Source organism: Ovis aries, chromosome 24 (assembly GCF_016772045.2).
Source record: "Ovis aries strain OAR_USU_Benz2616 breed Rambouillet chromosome 24, ARS-UI_Ramb_v3.0, whole genome shotgun sequence".
NCBI classification, from domain to species: Eukaryota; Metazoa; Chordata; class Mammalia; order Artiodactyla; family Bovidae; genus Ovis; species Ovis aries.
The window spans coordinates 13,282,297-13,299,519 of record NC_056077.1 but is presented as its reverse complement, the minus strand read 5'-3'; the positions used below and the strand labels follow the sequence as shown (position 1 = coordinate 13,299,519).

At 42.7% G+C, this 17,223-nt stretch overlaps 1 long non-coding RNA gene across 2 annotated transcripts in view; it reads left to right on the top strand.

The window, feature by feature from the left end:
• Positions 1 to 17,223, top strand: part of LOC132658585 (uncharacterized) — a 97,813-nt gene that overhangs the window by 26,777 nt on the left and 53,813 nt on the right. The window contains exon 3 of one of the 2 annotated variants that reach the window (XR_009598417.1): positions 1 to 17,223. This exon is cut by the window's left edge and continues 21,068 nt beyond it. The exons of the other annotated variant lie outside the window; for it this stretch is intronic. This is a non-coding gene — a long non-coding RNA (uncharacterized LOC132658585). 2 annotated transcript variants of the gene reach the window in all.

The following is a 17,223-nucleotide window of genomic DNA, read 5'->3' as shown; positions in this document are numbered from 1 at the left end:
TCCATTCCTTTAGTGTTGCCTGTGGCTGCTATAATCCTAAAATAGCAGAGCTGAGTAGTTGCAACAGAGGCCATATGGCCCAGAAAGTCTGAAATATTGACTTTCTGGTCCTTTACAGAAAAAATTTGCCAACTCCAGGAGTGTATTAGTTTACTTGGGTTGCCGTACAAAGCTATAGACTGGGTAGATTAAACTATAAAAATTTCTTGTCACAAATTCTGGGGGTTAGAAGTCTAAGATCAAGATGTCAACAGGGATGGTTTCCTCTGAGGCTTATCTCTGACTTATAGAGGGTTGTCTTCTCCCTGTGTCCTCACGTGGTCTTCCATTTGTATGTGTCTGCGTCCAACTTTCTTCTTTTAATAAGGATGCCAGTCATATTGGATTAGGGCCAACCTTTATGACCTCATTTTAAATTAATTATCTCTTTAAAGACCCCCAGATATATTCATACATACCCAGCCGAATGCAGAGTTCCAGAGAATAGCAAGGAGAGATAAGAAGGCCTTCTTCAATGAACAATGCAAAGAAATAAAGGAAATCAATAGAATAGGAAAGACTAGAGATCTCTTCAAGAAAACTGGAGCTATCAAAGGAACATTTCATGCAAGGATGAGCACAAGAAAGGACAAAAATGGCAAGGACCTAACAGAAGCAGAAGAGATTAAGAAGCGGTGGCAAGAATACACAGTAGAACTATAGATAAAGGTCTTAATGACCCCAGTAACCACGATGGTGTGGTCACTCACCTAGAGCCAGACATCCTTTAGTGTGAGGTCAAGTGGGTCTTAGGAAGCATTACCACAAACAAAGCTAGTGGAGGTGATGGAATTCCAGCTGAGCTATTTCAAATCCTAAAAGAAGCTGCTGCTAAAGTGCTGCACTCAATATGCCAGCAGTGGCCACAGGACTGGAAAAGGTTAGCTTTCATTCCAGTCTCAAAGAAGGGCAATGCTAAAGAATGTTCAAGCTACTGTACAGTTGCAGTCATTTCACATGCTAGTAAGATTATGCTCAAAATCCTTCAAGTTAGGCTTCAGCAGTATTTGAACTGAGAACTTCCAGCTGTACAAGCTGGATTTAGAAAAGGCAGAGGAACCAGAGATTAAATTGCCAACATTCATTGGATCATAGAGAAAGCAAAGGAATTCCAGAAAAACATCCTTTTTCTGCTTCATTGTCTACACTAAAACCTTTGACTATGTGGATCACAACAAACTGGAAAATTCTTAAAGAAATGGGAATACCAGGGTGCCTTACCTGTCTCCTGAGAAACCTGTACGCAGGTCAAGAAGCAACAATTAGAAACAGTTGATTCTTTGAAAATTGGGAAAAGAATATGACAAGGCTGTGTATTGTCACTCTGTTTATTTAACTTATATGGGGAATGTATCATGAGAAATCCTGGGCTGGATAAATCGCAGTCTGGAATCAAGATTGCCAGGAGAAATATCAACAACCTAGATATGCAAATGATATCATTATAATGTCAGAAAGTGAAGAGGAACTAAAGAGCCTCTTGATGAGGGTGAAAAAGGAGAGTGAAAAAGCTGGATAAAACTCAACATTCAGAAAACGAAGATCATGGCATCCGGTCCCATCACTTCATGGCAAATAGAAGGGGAACGGGTGGAGCAATGACAGACTTTATTTTCCTGGGCTCCAAAACCACTGCGGATGGTGACTACAGCTATGAAAAGATGATTGCTCTTGGAAGAAAAGCTATGCCAAACCTAGACAGCGTATTCAAAAGCAGAGACATTACTTTGCCAACAAAGGTCTATCTAGTCAAAGCTATGGTTTATCCAGTGGTCATGTGTGGATATGAGAGTTGGCCCATAAAGAAGGCTGAGCACCAAAGAATTGATGCTTTTGAACTGTGGTGTTGGAGAAGACTCTTGAGAGTCCTTTGGACTGCAAGGAGATCCAATCCTAAAGGACATCAGTCCTGAATATTCATTAGAAGGACTGATGCTGAAGCTGATGCGAAGAGCTGACTCATTGGAAAAGACCCTGGTGCTGGAAAAGATTGAAAGCAAAGGAGAAAGGGGCGGCAGAAGATGGGATGGTTAGATAGCATCACTGACTCAATGGACATGAGTCTGAGGAACTCTGGGAGATAGTGAAGGGCAGGGAAGCCTGGTGGGCTATAGTCCATGGGGTTGCAGAGTAGGATATAACTTAGGGACTGAAAGACAACCACAATGAGGTGAACTGACCTGCTTGTAGAGATAATGAATCAAGACAGTACGTTAGAGGGAAAAATACGTCTATCTTCAAGTGTAAAATAAAACAGCAAAACCGAAACCTGTAAACACAGCCTCTGTTTTTTGGCAATACAATTCTGAGCTGTTGTCTGTGAGAGCTTTGGCATCTTGATCTTGATCTTTAAATCAAGGGAAATAGAAAATGTACAAGATAAAGTACTCACAAATAGTGGGTTTACATTAATTCCGTGGATCTCTGCCAGCACACAAAGTCCATTTAGCAAATTGGCAAGGATTCTTATAATGGTAGATGTGGACACAAAAGCATCAAGCAAAAGGTACAGTTTGCTCTGTCTGGGGAAAGAATTCTTGGGCCAAAAAGCCGTAAAGAGAAAAACAAGAGTGACTCAGTCTCCAGTGGCTTGTTTTCTTCACAGTCTTGAAGAAGAAAATGATCCAAATAAATTAGGAATGAGCCATTGTAGTCTGGTACCCAAAGCACCAGAATCCACATTACCTGGGACTTGTTAGAAATTCAGATCCTCAGGTTTTACCCCAAAATAACCAAATCAGGAACTCTGAGGGTACACTTTGTGTTTTAACAAACCTCCTGGTGATTCTGATGCAATCCAAAGTTTGAGAACCACTGAGCTATTGAATTCACTCACATTCAGAATGAAATCTTTAAGCTAAGGATTGCTATATGAGTTAGGATAAGGTTCAGCAGTTGCTTGTAAAAGAAAACCAAAATAACAGTGTCTTAAATAAGACACTTGTACATAGAAACAGTGCAGAGGTAGGAATTTAGAACTGATTGTGGCTTCATGATCAGCAACGACCTACACGCCTTACATTTTTTTTTTTTTCGTCTACTACAATGTCTGCTTTCATAGTCAGAGTAACTCATGGTTCAGAGTGGCTGCTGGAGCTCCTGCAGTTATATCAGTTTTTCCAGACAAGAGGTAGAAAGCAAGGGAGGAGAGAAAAAGGTACATCTCCTGGATGAATCAGACTTCTTTAAGAAGCCTTCTTGGAAAATCTACCCAACAAGTATTTCTCATGTAATATTTCTCATATAATATTCACTAACTCTGCTGGTCACATTGGCCTGTGAAATAAAAGTGAGGTTCTTTTAGTGAAAAAGAGAGAAGCGAAAATTGGAAGAAGATAGTGGCTCTCCTTCTCCTTCCTGTCTAGAAAGGTGAGCAAGATTTGAGCAGATATATTTGGAGAAGTTTTCGGGGAGAATCGCAGACTTGAATCTGGGCAAGCCCGATCAAAAGCAGGGAGGATGGTACCTGAAGAATTTTGCTACTTGTGAAGGGTTCTTGTGTTTAGATGGCTTCCTTTTGCAACTCAAAGGAAAGCCCTAACAGTGAGAACTTTAAATGTTTACATTTTATATTGAAGTTTCCTTCTGCCACTGACCCAGGTCTCCAATAAAGAATGGTGACAATACTGTACTGGCATACTTTGTGTTGGCGGTCTTGGGGAGAATGACAGACATTGCCATAAAGGAAAGAGAAGTGTTTCAGGGCAGACAGACTTGAGTGACCATTATGTACCCACATGCTTGTGGGCAAAGTGTGCAGCACATCCCTCCCAAGGAACATGAAATGATTTCAGATAGCACACAAAAATAACATCAATAGCACCTAAAAAGTACTTAACTCACTTGAGTCAGTTGAAAATCACAAGCTTTGCCCTTCTCCCTTTCCTCCTTTTTTCTGCTTGGTACATGGATGTGATATCTGGAGCTCTAGCTGCCTTTTTTGACCTTGAGGCAACACTGAGGATGGAAGCCCTATGCTAAGGACAATGCTGTGGAAAGAAAGCAGAAGCTTGCTTTCATAGTGTATATCTACTTTTATCCTTAGTCTGTCTACCTCTGGTCTTCTTCTGTGTGTGAGAAAAATAAACTCTTAATTCATTTAACCCACTCTTAATCTTTTAGGGATTTGTTCTTAGATTCTGAATACAATTCCTAACCAATACAGAACCATCTTTTGCTATTTAGGACTGTTATATGCTTGTAGGCACATTAATCACTGTCATAATTAATGTGAAAAACTGCAGTGCTGTTATGAAGGGGAATTTAAGCTAATAATATCAATAATACGTGTTTGCAGTATGTTCTGAAGATAGCTGTAGTCTGTCATTACCCTAATTGGAGATGACATTTCCAGTTACAGCAAGGATCTTGGTGGCAGCTACAGGATCATTGCTCTCTGATTTTCTAGTTGTTAGAGAGTCCAAATGAACTTGAGCGAATTGGTAATGACACACTGCATTTGAGAGGCTTTTGTGCATACAATGATTTGTTTAGATAAAAATGATGTTTGTCAAGGCGAGAAGCAGGCCCCAGGGGGTGGGCACTGTGAGTAGAGATATACAACAAACTGGGAGTCACGATGTGATGGGAGAGATCATTGTACATGTCCTACCCGTGACCAGGTTTCTTCCTCCCAGAAAGCAGTGGATATGAGCTCAAATTGCAACAGTGGGTGGAGAAGAATGAGTGGACTTTGCTTCTACTTCTCGTCAAATGCATCTCATGGTCACTCTTGCTTCCAGGGTAGCAAAACCTGGTTATTGAGTAAAGTTACTCAAATGTTACTCTATCTATGAGGCACAGATACCAATCAGAACACAAACTGATATATGACATATGGGTGCTTGTAACATTTCACAGCAGGAGGGGAGGTCAGAAAAATAAAGTCTAGACGGCTGTCTAGGGGGTGACAAGGAATATAAGATTGAGAAACACCAATGTATCTAGTGTGCTAGACCAGATCAGTGGTTCCAGTTCTTCACTTCGTGATGCCATGTCTTTTATTGTGTGTTAAATGCCTAATTTAATTTATTTATTTTTGGCTGCACTGGGCCTTCGCTGCTGTGCTGGTTTTCTCTAGTTGTGGTGAGCAAGGGCTACTTCTCTAGTTGCTTTGCATGGGCTTCTCATTGCACTGGTCTCTCTTGTTGTGGGATAGAGGCTTTAGGGCCCACGGCTTCAGCAGTTGTGGCACATGGGCTCCACAGTTGCAGTTCGAGGGCTATAGACCACAGTCTCAGTAGTAGTGCACAGGCTCAGCTCCTCCATGGCATTGTGGAACCCTCCCAGAGCAGGGATCGAACCCATGTCCCCTACACTGGCAGGCGTACTGTCAGCCACTAGACCACCAGGGATGTCCCCCATTTTTTTTTTCAGGGTTAACAGCTTAATTTAATCTCTGAGATTCCTTCAAGGAACATTGAAGATCAGAAAGGCATTTATAAAACGTTATCTGCACACCTAATTTTTTCCCCACTTGATGTTTTCTTCTGGAATAGTCACACCCATTCCTGACATGCCTTGCATAGAGGTTCTTGCTGCATTTCTTGACTTTGGGTTTTTAGCTGCATCATTTGCCTTGGCCAGTGGGATTTTAGAGCTGGAGATGTGAGCAGAGGTTTGTATAGTTAGATTATCCTCTTGCATCCTGGTGACCTTGAAACAACTGTCCCTCTGGTTTAGGCCCCTTAACAAACCTGAATGGAACCTGTAACCTGGAGGCATCCAGCCATTGCAGCCTAGATGAACCAACCTACACCCAGTCTAAAGACCCATGAACACAGGAATAAATGCTTATTTTTATAAGCCACTGAGATTTTTAGGGAGGGTGGTGGTGGTGGTCGAATTCATTCTGCAGCATTATTATGGTAATAATTGCTTGATTCATCTAGGGGTCCCCCAGAGTAGTCCTGATCCCTCGACAGTCAATTTGGGGCCCATCACAACAGAATTAATCAAGTTCTAGTTTATTCATTTTAATTTTATTATTACTTTTTTGATATGGATCAATTTTTTAAAGTCTTTAAAGAATTTGTTACAATATTGCTTCTGTTTAATGTTTTGGTTTTTGGCACCAAGGTGTGTGAGATCTTAGCTCCCCAACCGGGGACTGAACCCAACCCCCTACATTGGAAGATGAAGTCTTAACCACTGGACCACCAGGGAAGTCCCCAGTGAAGTGAAAGTCACTCGGTTGTGTCCGACTCTTTGTGACCCCATGGACTGCATAGTGCATGGAATCCTCCAGGCCAGAATACTGGAGTGCGTAGCCTTTCCCTTCTTCAGGGGATCTTCCCAACCCAGGGGTTGAACCCAGGTCTCCCGAATTGCAGGCGGATTCTTTACCAGCTGAGCCACAAGGGAAGCCCTGAGCCATAAGGGAAGTCTGCAGGGTCTACCGTCAATTAGGCAGAATCGTCACTTCTGGTGTAGAATCTGCCTTGCAGTCTTTTCGCCTCTATTTCTAGGTCCGGTCTGGATTCCACTGGTGGCTGCCACTAATTGGATTGCAGTGAACTCTAATTTCATGAGGGTGTTGTGGATGCTTTGTGGCTTTTGCTGGCTTCCTATTTATCTTTGGATGCTTTAACTCCTGCTTTGTCCCAGCATTCCTTTGAAGACATGATTTAGTTATGTTTTCATTCCATTCTCTCTGAAATTGAAAGACCTTCTGGCTGGTGTGGGAAACCAAGGACTTTGGGTTAATGAGGTTATCCAGTAATGTTAGTCAGATATGAGCTTTCACTTTAATTAATTAAGCATCGTTCGGTCCGAACTCTTTTTTTCCCTTGCTGTGAGCAGGATGTGAAGTGAAAATCAGTTATTTGCCAGGATTCTTTTTCCTCTATGTCTTCAAATGTATGTAAATATCCTAAGACTTGGCTCAGTGTAGACAAAACAGTTTTGCTTCAGATGTTTTTGTATGTCACATAGACACAACCTCATTATAACATCTTTGAAGAGTCAATTTCAAGAAACACTTCAAAGGAATTGCTGATGCATTGGCTTCTAAGTGGAGTTACTATTTATCACAAAATTTTATGGCCTTAAAATATTTTGTGTGCAGGAGAGAAAAATATCATTGAGATAGATTATATTTAAAAATGCAATCAGTGAGTAGTCAAATGAACAAATGTATTTAAACTCTAGCCAGTAAAACACAAGAGCATGATATATTGATTTTGCATTTCCTTCTGAGCACGATTATGACATAAAAGAAAATTCTCAATTAAATTAGAAATCACAATAACTACAATTTATGACTGAGTTCATGTCATGAAAATGAAAGCATGGAGTCACAGAAGAAGGATGGTATTTGCATACCACTGATAATTTTTAAAGTATAAGATCGCAAATAAGCTTCACTTTATCTTCTTGCAGGTTCTTTATTAAGAAGCCAAATTTTTCTCATTGCCTAAATGCTTCTCTTGCAGTGAGGTGTTAGAGAACCTTATTTGTTTGTGAAGTTGTTACATTGGAGCTTTCTACCCTGCAGGCCAGCGTTTCCATCTCCCAGCCCATATTGTCACTCCTGTCCAGTATTTTACTATTAAAGGGGACTTCCCTGGTGGTCCAGTGGTTAAAACTCTGTGCTCCCAATGAAGGGGGCATGGGTTTGATTCCTGGTTGGGGAACTAAGATCTCACATGGCAAAAAAAGATGTGGTCCATCGACCTGCAGCATTGGACTCACTTGGAAGTTTGATAGAAATGCAGAATTTCAGGCCCTGCCCTGGACATACTGGAGAAGGGGATGACAGAGGATGAGATGGTTGGATAGCCTCACTGACTTGATGGACGTGAGACTGAGCGAACTCCGGGCGTTGGTGATGGACAGGGAGGCCTGGTGTGCTGCAGCTCATGGGGTCGCAAAGAGTCAGGCAGGACTGAGCAACTGAACTGAACTGAACTGGAAGGATTCTTATGCATAGGCAGTGAGAAGTGCTACAATCTACCTTTCCTTTGGTTGTCAGAACTAAGAAGTTTGCTTATGGTTTGGTTCTTTCTGTGCTCCCCGGCCTACCCATCCTTACATAAGGCTGTCTTTGAATGTTGAGTGCACTGAGACAAAAGCTCGGCCACATGCTTTGATTTGCATAACCCTTATACAGAGAGAGAGAACTTGGACTTGGCTCTAGTTCCCTGCAGGAGGTCTGCTAGGTGGGAGAGAGAACGACCCTCTGACTACAGATTACTTTGTGTAGGGGAAAACTTGGTGTGTGTGAACCTGGCTTGGGGTGGGGGAGAGTTCTATATTGCAGCTGCCACATGGGACCGTCCTAATCACTGTGGGGCCCAACTTCCCCTGCAGGGCTGGCTGTCCTGAGGAGGAACTGGCAGGGGAGACCCCCAGGGTCTCTAGGGGCTGAGGCTTTCCTTTAAGAGCTGAACTTAAGACACAGAGCTGAATTTCAACTCAACTTGAGTCTTTTGGTCCTCACCATGAAACAAGACTCACAAAAAAGTGTCTCATGTACTGATCACCTACTATGTTCCTGGGGTTTCCCTGTGACTCAGGGGTAAAGAATCTGCCTGCAATGCAGGAGACGTGGGTTCAATCCTTGGCTCAGGAGGATCCCCTGGAGGAGGGCATGGCAACCCTCTCTAGTGTTCTTGGTTGGGAAATCCCATGAACAGAGGAGTTTGGTGGCTACAGTCCATAGGGTTACAAAGAGTCGGACATGACTTAGCAACAACAGCTATGTTCCAGACACCAGTCAAGCTGCCTGTGTATATTATCCCTTTCAGTTTGAATCCTTCTGAGAGGTTGCTCTCCCTATTGCCATTTTATAGATGAGGAAACTAAGGCTCAGAGAGGTTATGTGGTTGTTCAAGAGCCATTGGTTCATAAGTGATAGAGTAGGATTTGAGCTTCGCATGGGGCTGATGTCAAACCCAGGCTCTTCTTACGCCATAAAGAAACAAGTACCTGCTGTTGTCAGAGCAACGAAGTAAGGGTTAGAGCTTTAGGGTTTGAGGATAAGGTCGTCCCCCACACAAGGATGACAGTCAAGAGGGATGTGAAATGCAGTAACGGTAAACACGGTGCCCAGTGCGTTCCTTCTCCAGTCCTCGGAACTGGACTTCTTTTGCCTATGTGTCTGTGTAGGAAGGTCCAGGAGGGCTTACACTCTAGGCCCGCAGACCCCGCCAGCTGCTGGAGAAGGAGCCAGGTGCTGCTTTGGCTTCTTGTCTCACAACGTGGAATGAGATGTAGGATGTGGGAAGAGGCCCATCACTCATGTGCACAGAGGAGAAAGAGGAAGAGGCGACTGGCTCCTGCCTTTATCACGGAACCCTGCTGACTAGTGAAACGTGCCCACAGACTGCCTCCGGATGTCACCATCCAGTCAGCAAGTCCTCTTCTCATGGGGCTGGCAGAATATTGGGGGCAAGAGTCAAGTGTCCTGCTCCCTTGAAAGTTCAGGTGGGGGACTTCTCTGGTGGTCTAGAGGCTAAGACTCTGAGCTCCCAATGCAGGGGGCACAGGTTCGATCCCTGGTCAGGAAACTATATCCCACATGCCACAACTAAGACCCAGTGCAGATAAATAAATAAAAAATAAAAAACTTCAAGTGGGACTTCCTTTATTGTCCAGTGCTTAAGACTCTGTGCTTCTACTGTAGAGGGTGTGGGTTCAATTCCTGGTTAGGGAACCAAGATCCGTATGCCATGAGGCACAGCTAAACACTAAATCATATGCTCTACCCTGAGAAATGTTGGTTCCAGTTGGAAAGCACCCAGTGGGGTCTTGGAACCTGCTGGTGCTAGCTTGCAAGAACCAATGTATTTTGTCTTTTCTCAACTCTGCATCTGTGGATGTCGTGATGGTAGTGTTTACACCACAGAAACTGGCAAATGCTACACACCAGGGCATCCTCTCCCTGCAGAGCCAGTTGTTAAACACTTGCCAGCACACCTCTGAGAGCAGGTGCGTGCAAACACAAAAGATCCAGAGTAATTCATCCTGAAGTTATACCTAGTATTCAAGTGAAGTCCTCTCCCATATGTAGCAAGAGAAATTTCTCAAACAGATTTCTAAGCTCTGGCAACCAATCGTCTGCTATTTTTTTTTCAAAAATAATTCCAGTGAATTCAGAATTTGTAATGATGGAAATTGATGTGGATGATCCATCAGGCATTGAAAGGAATTGGAATAGTGGTTATCCCATTAGAGCCAGACTGTCACACTGCAGCCCAGCTCAGAATCCCCTAGGGGGCTTGTTAAAACTCAGATGTCCAGTCTTCACCTTCAGAGTTTCAGATGCCATAGCTCTGGGCTGGCACCTGAGAGTTTGCATTTCTAGCATGTTCTCAGGGGATGCTGCTGCTGCTGCTGGTCTGGGGACCACTCTTTAGGCTTCGACAACCACTGAGTCAGTCAGGGACCGATTCCAAAGCATCTCAGTGAGAATGTGAGTGAGGCCAGGGTTAGAAGAGGGGAGGGATCGGACAGCAAAAGGAAGGAGTGAAGGAAGCATCCCATTTTAAATTTATTTTTATTGGAGTATCGTTGCTTTATAATGATGTGTTGGTGTCTACTGTACAACAAAGGGCATCGGCTATATGTATACATATGTCCCCTCTTTTTAAAATTTCCTTCCCACTAAAGAGCGCTGAGTAGAGTTCCCTGTGCTTTACAGGTTCTCGTTAGTTATCTGTATTATACACAGTAGTGTACACATGCCAACCCCAGTCTCCCAGTTCATCTCCTCCCTCCCTTTCCCCCTTTGGTGTCCACACGTTTGTTCTCTACATCTGTGTCTCTCTTTCTGCTTTTCAAATAGGTTCATCTGTACCATTTCTCTAGATTCCACATATGTGCATTAATATACTGTCTCTTTCTCTTTCTGACTTACTTCTCTCTGTATAACAGTCTCTAGGTGGAAGCACCCGATTTATTAAGTACCTACCAAGTGCTGGACATTAAGTGTAAAGTGTCTTAGATATATTGTTTCCTTTAGCGTCCTCTCTCCTGAGTAAATGCATTCAGAGTGGATGTCATGGAAACAAACACAAAGATCTGGGGGAATGACCATTTGCTCCACTGCGGAAAACTGAAGATGCCGGAGATAAGGAAGGAGTTGCCTTCTTCTCTTGATTCCTGAGCTTGGGTAATAATGTCATAATCTGTGTGAGATGGGTAAAGCACAGAGCAGAAGTGGAAGAAATGTGCTTTGTTTTGAATGTCAGCCAAAGGGAGGATGGTTGTTCCAGCTTCCCAGAGTCTGCCTCGTCCCAAGGCGGCCGTTCCAGGGCGGAGCAGGTGTGAAGGAAAGGGTGGGAGAGAGGCACACCTGGCACCTTGAAGCGCATCCTTTTAAATCACCACCATGCTTGAGCCTTATGCTATTCCTTTTAATTTCTCAGCACTATAATTGTAAGTGAAAAGCAATATTGCAACACATCCAATTATAACCAGATTCTTGTCCCCTAGGACTCATCGAAGAGAAAAAAAAAATGAATTTGTGGCTGTGAGAAGTCATTAATCTCTGCACGTACGGCTCTACACATGGTTATAGAGCAGCTGCAGGACTGCGACTCTCTCCCTCGCTCTCCTTTCTCCAGTGATGCACTTTATCAAGTCCCAGCTGAGCGTTTTATTATAAATTAGGCCCTGAAACATGGGCTTCATAAGCACCTTGGTTAGGAGCCACGAAATAAAATTTCTTGTTTGGTCTCCTACCCTGGGATCATCCTTCTTTTCTAGTGGGATGTCTCATTTGCCTGCAACTTTTCTTTGGTAGTCGAAAGTGGTGTTTATTTGGGGGGAAGCAGAAAGGAGGCAAAATGTCCTTGGAAAATGGGGAAATGAGGCATTTTGTGATTTTACTGCATGAAAGGTTGCTCTTCTGGATTTATTAGGAGTCATCTACAAGTTACACTTCTCTTCCTTATCTATATTCCTTAAATATCATTTCTTCTATGTTCTTTCTGCTACTTAATGTAAGTTCATACTTATACACGAATGCTTAATGTATTATCACTTAATACTTCGTGTATTAATACTCAGTACATTAAAATGTAATGTGTTAGTTATCTTTCACTGCATGCCAATATTAGTATGAATATAAGAGCTTAAAACAACTCACACATATTATCTTACCATTTCTTTGGCTGGGGAATCTGGACACAGCTTGACTGGGTCTTCTGTAAGGCTGTGATCAAGGTGTTAATTGGGGCTGTGGTTTCATCTGCAGCTGGGGAAGAATCTATTTCCAAGCAGGTGTTGGAAGAATTTAGTGCCTTGCTGTAGGACTGATGGTTTCAGTCTCTTATCTTCAGTCCCTTCAGAGGCAGCCAGTATTCTCTTCAACTCAGAGTTTCCCAACACAGCCACTTGTTTCCTCTGTGCCAACAAAGGAGAGAGAGATGCCAGCAAGACACGTGCTGAAAGCTTATGTAATGTAATCACACAGAGCATGTTGTCTTTGCCATATCCTTTTTTTGAAGTTGGAGTTTTATAGTTGCTTTACGATGTTATGTTGATTTCTACTGTACAGTGAAGTGCGTCAACTATATGCCATACATGGCAATCCCAGTCTCCCAGTTCATCTCACTCCCCCTTCCTCTCTGTGTCCATGTATCCGTTCTCTATGTCTGCATCTTTATCCTGCCCTTCAAATAGGTTCATCGGTACCATTTTTCTAGAGTCCACATATATGCGTTAACATACAATGTTTGTTTTTCTCTTTCTGACTTACTTCACTCTGTATCACAGACTCCAGATCCATCTACATCTCCACAAATGACCCAATTTCATTCCTTTTTATGGCTGAGTAATATTCCATTGCATATATTAATATGTACCACATCTCCTAGTTGCAGGTCATGTCTACACTTAAGGGGAGGATAACGACAAGGATGTGAAATCCAGGAGGTGGGGATGATGGGGGCTACCCTAAGAATTTGTCTACCATAGCAATAGTCATCAGTAATGATGATGATAAAAAATAGCAAATAATAACGACTATTATTTGGTATCTAAACCATGCATTAATCTTCAAAGTTTATATTTGGGGAAGGAGGGTTTGAACAGGTTCAGCAGATAGAGAAACAGAAGATGCAGTCTGCATGCATGAAGAAAATCATGGACACGGATCTTGTAGACACGGTGGCGAGGTCACGTGGAAAGTCGTTGGTGGACCATGGGAGAAGGTTTGTACATGCCAGGTTAATAAGAGGTCTGCCCTATACCTATCGGTTAACAGACAGATTTAAAAGGTTTTATAGAGAATGAATTTATGGCTACTTGGGGGAATGATTGTGGCGGGAAGGATAACTTAGGAGTTTGGGATTGACATGTACACAATGCTGTATTTAAAATAGATAACCAGGGGACTTCCCAGATAGTCCAGTACTTAAGAATCAGCCTTGCGATGCATGGGACACGGGTTCAATCTCTGGTCTGGGAACTAACGTCTCACATGCTGTGGAGCAACTAATCCCACGTGCCACAACTTGAGAGTCTGTGTGGAGCATGAAGGATCCTGCATGGTGCAATGAAGGTCCTGTGTGCTGCAACTAAGACCTGGCACAGCCAAATAAATAAAAAAATGATAAAAATAAAAACAAACAATATAAAATATAAAATAATAAAACTATTGCTATTATTAGTGGATATGAATATTTTGTGTTGTAAAATAAATCTAAACCCAAACTTCAAAAGGCCAAAAAAACAAAGATTTTAAGGCAGAGGTTCTATTTAAAGCAGAGCTTCCATGTTTGTCCAAGTGTCCTTCTTAGCCTATACTTCTAAATAATATGCTTGTGATTACTACTCCACTTTTTCATTTATCAGTTTGAAGCACAAATCACTGCTTTTCTACTATTATAGAGGAAAATTTGGGTCTTTCATAATTTTTTGTCATCATCCTCCCAAAAATGTTATTAAAAAAATTAAGTCAAAAATTAAATCAATAGGTTTTATAAAAGGGCTGTTATGTAAAACTGTTCACAGATGAATTAACTTTGTGTGGGTGTATTCCTACTCCCAAATAGGAAAAGGAGTACGTCAAGGCTGTATACTGTCACCCTGCTTATTTAACTTATATGAAGAGTACATCATGAGAAATGCTGGGCTGGAAGAAGCACAAGCTGGAATTAAGATTGCTGGGAGAAATATCAATAACCTCAGATATGCAGATGACACCACCCTTATGGCAAAAAATGAAGAGGAACTAAAAGCCTCTTGATGAAAGTGAAAGAGGAGAGTGAAAAAGTTAGCTTAAAGCTTAACATTCAGAAAATGAAGATCATGGCATCTGGTCCCATCACTTCATGGGAAATAGATGGGGAAACAGTGGAAACAGTGTCAGACTTTATATTTTGGGGGGCTCCATAATCACTGCAGATGGTGACTGCAGCCATGAAATTAAAAGATGCTTACTCCTTGGAAGGAAAGTTATGACCAACCTAGATAGCATATTTGCCGGGGTCCAGCCCCGGTGGATCCAGGGTGATTTGAAGGTGGGGGGACGGAGTCGGCGTCTTTGGAAAAATACATATTTAATCACAGATATAGAGAGATTAGAAATGGATAGTGTAGTAGGAAGATTAGTGGAGAAAAGGAGGCTGAATAACTTGGATTACGTGGAATAGCATCCATGCTCCAGATGGGAATTCAGCCAGAAAAACGGGAGCAAGAAAGAAGCGGCATGGGGGAATCAGTCTTTCCGGAAACTGATCCGATTTCTTTATTTTGGGGTTTGCTTATATACTTTTTGTTACACATAGGGATGAATACAGAGTCGTGCGGGGGTCAGCAGTCCTGACCTTTATCAAAATCAGGTGCTTCACATAAATGTATAAAAAAAAGGTCTTAGGAATATTACATCATCTTCTGGCCATGAGTGAGACCTGCTGACATTTTATGATCCTTTCTTTCTGATAACCAAAAAACTTATTTCTTCCAAGGGTGTTTTTTCTTAAACCAGGCACCACCCTCCAAATAAAGTTACATTCCTATAGGGTGAGGGTGTAGTGAGTTACAATCAAGAAAGGAATTTATTCAACCCAAGGTTAACATGATTAGTCTTAAAGGTTAATACTTATTTCTCCTATATGCTTAAAGGTTAATACTTATTTCTTCCTATATGCTAGTTATATTCATTATAAGGGTAGGGAACATGGAGATTTAGCAGCAAACATCAGCCCAACAAATGAAAATCCTTTCACCAATGCTCCCCTTAAGATCTATTTAGTCTTAAGATATGATAAAGTTACATTTTTACATAGCAAGGACACAGCGATTTATAACAAAGTACAGTGATCTATTACAAAAGAGAAAATCCATTAACTCAAAAAGTCTAGTATTGCTAACATCAAACTACTATATTTCCTTTGCTATATTCCAAATACATTGATTAACATATTCCCAAGTGCCTAAGGATATGGAGGCCTGGCGGCAATCATTGACTCAACAAGAAGAAAAAGTCCTATGCTAATTAAGACTCTCAAAATACTCCAAAACTCTCTGAGCTGCCTACGGTTGAGAGGTAGTAAACAATCATGTGCCTAGCGGCAGCAGTATAGATAATCCTGTCACACAAGCCAGTCTGTCAGCAGAGAGTCCCGACCCGAGACATCCTCGTCCCACCCAGAGCAGGGGACCAGCAACAATCATTGACACAACAAATGAAAAACCCTTCACCAATATAGTTCCCAACCAACCCATCACACTAATAATTTCTAACTTCCCAAAAGATTTTGCCTTTAGTAAGTCTAAAACATCTCGTGCCTCTCAGGTTGGGAGGCTGTAAACAATCACATGTGGCCGGACAAACCTATACAGGTGGGCTAGATAACCTTCAGAGGAGTCCGTAAGCTGAAACACTCTTGTCACGCCCAAGAACCTTTATTGCTTTGGAGCTGCACGTTTACTCCTTCTCAGAGAGAAACGGTTATTGGGGAGAGCCCCCCGTAAAGTCAGAGGTGTAGGTGAGAGCATAAAACAGACTCTGGTTTTGGGGTTAGATGCTCGGGAACAGGGGGTTTCCTGAGGCTTGATCACGCCTTTGCGTATGCCAAGCCTCCTTCCTCATGACCTTTGCCATGGGCGGAATTCCTCACGCTGGCCCCCGGCACATATTCAAAAGCAGAGACATTACTTTGCCAACAAAGGTCCGTCTAGTCAAGGCTATGGTTTTTCCAGTAGTCATGTATGGATGGGAGAGTTGGACTGTAAAGAAGGCTGAGCGCCGAAGAATTGATGCTTTTGAACTGTGGTGTTGGAGAAGACTCTTGAGAGTCCCTTGGACTGCAAGGAGATCCAACCAGTCCATTCTGAAGGAGATCAGCCCTGGGATTTCTTTGGAAGGAATGATGCTAAAGCTGAAACTCCAGTACTTTGACCACCTCATGCAAAGACTTGACTCATTGGAAAAGACTCTGAAGCTGGGAGGGATTGGGGGCAGGAGGAGAAGGGGACGACAGAGGATGAGATGGCTGGATGGCATCACCGACTCGATGGACGTGAGTTTGAGTGAACTCTGGTAGTTGGTGATGGACAGGGAGGCCTGGTGTGCTGCGATTCATGGGGTCACAAAGAGTCGGGCACGACTGAGCGACTGAACTGAACTGAACTGACTCCCACTCCCTGACCCTAGCTCCCACGAAAATCCTAATAGTGGACTCAGGGCAGTGCATATCAGTGGTGGGTTGGCTCCAAGCTCTGCATAGCGTCTGGGACAACAGTATTCCTAAAGATCAGGCCTCTGTCACTCTGCTCCAAGGAAATTGTGCAAATGAAACCAGAGACTTCGTGAGGGAGGTGGGTGGCAGTGGTGGTTTAGTCACTAAGTCATGTCTGACTCTTGCGCCCCTATGGACTGTAGCCTGCCAGGCTCTTCTGTCCATGGGATTTTCCAGGCAAGAACACTGGAGTGGCTTGCCATTTCCTTCTCTAGGGATCCCAGGGATTGAACCTACGTTTCCTGCTTGGCAGGAGGATTCTTTACCACTGAGCCACTTGGGAAGTCCTCCATTGTAGATTGCACTGTAAATGAAGACAAAGACCACTGAGCTGAGAGGATAAAGTGAATGGTATTGTTTATAGAACCTGGGCTTTTTGGGGCCATATTGAACTCAAAGCTGGCCTGGAAACCTCACTCTGATAGGCAGCATGCACTGTTCATGAAGACTTGTCTAAAACTTTTGTTTTTTAGTTAAAACTTTTAAAAATGTA